This window comes from Nannospalax galili, unplaced genomic scaffold (genome assembly GCF_000622305.1).
Source record: "Nannospalax galili isolate Female #2095 unplaced genomic scaffold, S.galili_v1.0 scaffold1421, whole genome shotgun sequence".
Taxonomy (NCBI): domain Eukaryota; kingdom Metazoa; phylum Chordata; class Mammalia; order Rodentia; family Spalacidae; genus Nannospalax; species Nannospalax galili.
In genome coordinates, this window is record NW_008345746.1 from 1171488 (window position 1) to 1175393 (window position 3906).

The 3906-nt window shown below is 46.4% G+C and overlaps 1 long non-coding RNA gene across 1 annotated transcript in view; it reads left to right on the forward strand.

Annotated features, from left to right (window-relative positions):
- Positions 1–3722, forward strand: part of LOC115071855 — a 14383-nt gene extending 10661 nt beyond the window's left edge. Inside the window, exons 2-3 of the long non-coding RNA XR_003850923.1 lie at positions 777–973; positions 3553–3722. This is a non-coding gene — a long non-coding RNA (uncharacterized LOC115071855). The remainder of the gene's footprint in view (positions 1–776; positions 974–3552) is intronic.
- The last annotated feature ends 184 nt before the right edge of the window (positions 3723–3906 follow it).

Sequence of the window (3906 nt, forward strand, 5' to 3'; positions counted from 1 at the left end):
AAACATCCAAGAATGTTAGTTCCACCAGTCTGGTACTTTTAATTACCATGTGCAATGTAGATAAAGCTTGGGCAAGGACCAAATGTTCTCACATAAACCTTGCCTAGACATGTATATTTCTTGATCTAGTTGTATGTATAATTTGTCAGTAGGTTGTTGGACTAATATGGTTCCCTCTGTTCTTTTAAAACTAGCTAGGCATTGTTTATCTCTCACATTCTCTAACCCTTCCACCATGGTTTCCCCATTTACGGTGCCCCCATTTTTCCCATTTCTCCCTTAATAATACCCTTCTCCTATGGTCCCACCTCTCTTGAACTCCTTATTTCCCTTTATCCCTTAGGTTCCTTGTATAACCTTCCCTCCCCCTTCTCCTTAAAATAACCCTATTTTTATCTGTATCTTCCTTATTAACACCTGTTTCCTACTGTTCTTGTCTTTCAGATTCTTTCTTTTCCTTTATCTCCCTGGTTCCTTTTCATTATCCTGGTTCCTGTAGTTATGTCTGGGTACATACTCAGGATTTGGTGCTAGGATCCACATATGAGGGAGAACATACTTTTTTTTTTCTTTTCTGAATCTGTGTTACAGTATAACAGTTTCTAGTTCCATCCATTTACCTGCAAATTTCACGATTTCATCTTTACTGCTGAGTAAAACTCTATCGTATAAATGAACCACATTTTCATCATCCACTCATCAGTTGAGGGACCTAGGTTCTCTTTTTACAAAAAAAAAAAAAAAGATTAATTTTATTTTTACTTATGTGTTTGCAGGTGCCCTTGGAGGCCAGAAGAGGGCAATTGGATCCCCTAGAGCTGGAGTTATAGGCAATTGTGAGCCCCCAATATGGGGGCTGGGAATTGAGTTCTGGAAAGAGGAATAAGGACTCTTACACCGCTGGACCATGTCTTAAGCCCTGTGATTGCCTTCTTTTGCTGAGCCCTGTGTCCTCCAAGTCATCCACATTTTAGTGGGTATCAAGAGTTGTGCTCCTTCTTATGACTGAATAATGTTCCACTGTCTGTGTATTAGGGTTCTGTAGAGACAAAGAACCATTGGGATGTGTACAGAGTGATGAGCCACAGGGAACTGGAGCACATGGTTGTGGACCTGTTGAGTCCCCACAGCTGTAGCTGCCGAGCTGGAGACCCAGGGACGACGATAGCCTGAGTTCTGGAGACCCAAGAAGGGCCATGTTTCAGTGTCCTTCTCGTGTGCTCGTGTGAAGGCAGGACGGAGCCAATGTCAGGCTCTGCAGGAGGCTGGTGTCCCCTCTCGCTTGCTCCTGTGTACTCGTCTCTCACTGGTTAAAGTCTGCCCACACAGGCCAGGCGTGGAGGCGCATCCTTTAATCCCAGCACTCAGGAGGCTGAGGCAGGTGGCTCTCAGTGAGTTTAAGGTCAGCCTGGGCAACATAGTAAGTTCCAGGTGAGCTGGGGCTACAGGGAGACCCTGTCTCAAAAAAAAAACAGTCTACCACACAGGCATCTGCACATGGCTCCTCTATGAATGCGAATGTTAATCACCTCAGTCCAAATGTATATCCAGCAGTCCCGCCATCCCAGTGTAGACAGACTGTGTCCATCAACTGACGGATGTAGGAGAAAGCTATGAGAACACGCAGGCCTGAGCCCTCCTCACTCCGTTTTCACTGCAGGGTGGAATTTTAGGGGTTCTAGTTCTCTGGTCAGAATTCAAGCTTAGTTCTCTTCCTGGAGCAAGAATCGGACCACTTGTCACAGCTCTGAGTGTGGGCACTGGGCCCAGGGACAGGACCTCTGAGGCAGTGGGTATGCACTTGTCTTCAGATGACCAGGCCCTCTATCATGTTGGTTGGAGTCTCCTGGTTGCCTCAGACATGGTAGAGGGCCCACGCAGGAGGAGACCCAGCCAGGCTGCCTCTGCAGCACTCACATTTGCTTCAGAGAACCTTCCAGATTGAACTTGCCCTGCCCCTGCTGCCCTGCACTGATGTCTCCCCAGCTCCCTTTGTCCTCCCTCTGGGGTCTGGCTATTGCCCCAAGACACTGTCCTCTGCCCCCACTCTCTCACGCGCCTTCCGCTGGGGCCTCGGGCTCTGGCTAGATGGCGAAGAGTGAAGAGCAAGGGCTGCCCTCTTCGCTCGGCCACATTCCCACTCTGCAAAGTGAGCCAAACAATACTTTCCAGTTTAGCAGAATCTGGACAACCATCAGCATCATTTTTATTGCAAATGAGTTAACAAAAAAAGATGAAAAAAATACATTTTCATTATCTACAATTTGGTATGTAGATAACAATTTTTTTTAAATCTTTTTTTTTTTCCTGCAAACTACATTCTATAAAACACGGTAAGAATCAACATCTTAGGACGTGTCCGGTCATGCCCATTGGGGATGGTACAGAAGCTGCCTCCCCCCAAAAACCAGGAGGAATTGCCCTGAGGTGGGTACTTGCCTCTGAGCAAGCCCACACCCCAGCACACACTGGCTCGGGAGAGGACTTAGGCGGCAGCAGAGCTGTCCTGGGTGGTGCTCTTAGGAGCTACATTCTGGCAGCTGCAGGTCACGAGGCCTTGGTCGTACTGAGCTGAGCCATGTTCTGACATTTCTCATCAGCTTAACACAGGACAGACTTGTTCCTTTAGATTTTTTAAACAAAATCCACCTTTAAACACATATTTACAAACATTTATTCTGCCACAGGCTTATACTTATACTGCAAGAATCTGTGGTGGGCACTCCCCTGAACCCGGAGGGGTGGTCCAGAAGCAGGCTCCGCCCACATTCCAACACACTCAAGGCGCGGACACCCAATGTCCCCACCCCTGGCAGTTGGGTGATCAGAGGACACTGTATTTCTCCCAGAGATCTCAGTGAGTCCACAGTGCGCCCAAGGGCCATTCAGCAGTCAGGTGCTGGGAGCTAAGGCCCAGGCAACGACAGTCCATCCACTTGCTGCATTTAGGGGATGCTGTTCAAGGGGTTGTGCTGAGGCCCCACTGGGAACAGCCTAGGCAGCGTCCTTCTCTGGAAGGTAGGATTCTTCTGTGTGGCCTTAAGAGGCCCCCACATCTACACAGCTTACTGGCTCAAGACGGATGTTGGAAGGCAGTAGGACAGGGCTGGAGTGAATCACTTGCAGGACCCCTGAACACTGAACCCCAAACAAAGATTCCTGACTGGTACCTGGCGGCACACTCTCCACACATGCCAAGAACACTTTATTAATGAAACTTGCTCAGGCGGTTTTAGAAACACCAAAAGTGAAAAACACATCATTTTACTTGTTTCCTGTTTTAGATACAAAATTAATCCATGTGCCAATGTATAAAGGCCTCGTCTGTCTCTAAATCCATATTCTACAAATTTCAGGTGACAGGGAGGAGGGGCAGTGGGTATGTACGGGGTGTTGGGCATCTGGGGGAAGGCTGGGTGGGGGATGTGATTGTGGGCAGGACAGGTTCCAACTTCCCTTTTCAACACCATGGTTTCCTTTTGGATTTCGGAAAGAAGCGATTAATAAATAAACAGCATTTACAAATCATGAATCTTTGTTCATATTTTACAGACACACAGGGATCTTCACCCTGACCAGGAAAATCAAGGTTCTGAGAACTAGTTTATCTTCTTGGAACAGATAAAAGCTTTTACCTGGTGCCATAGAAAACAGTACATATAAATAAAAAGGCAGTGTTTCTGTGTAAAATAAAAGTACATAAATAAATACTAAAAAAAAAAAATTGAAATCCTTGTTCTCTTATTTTGTATAAAAATTTTTCTTTTTCTTTTCTTTTCTTTTTTTTTTTTTTTTTTTAAAAAAAAAGGCTCTTTTGTTCCCCCAAACATCCCGGAGCACTGGAACCCCGCCCCAGCGGGCTTTGGGATGGGCGGCTGCGGTCCACCTCTTGTTTTTTCTTTGACA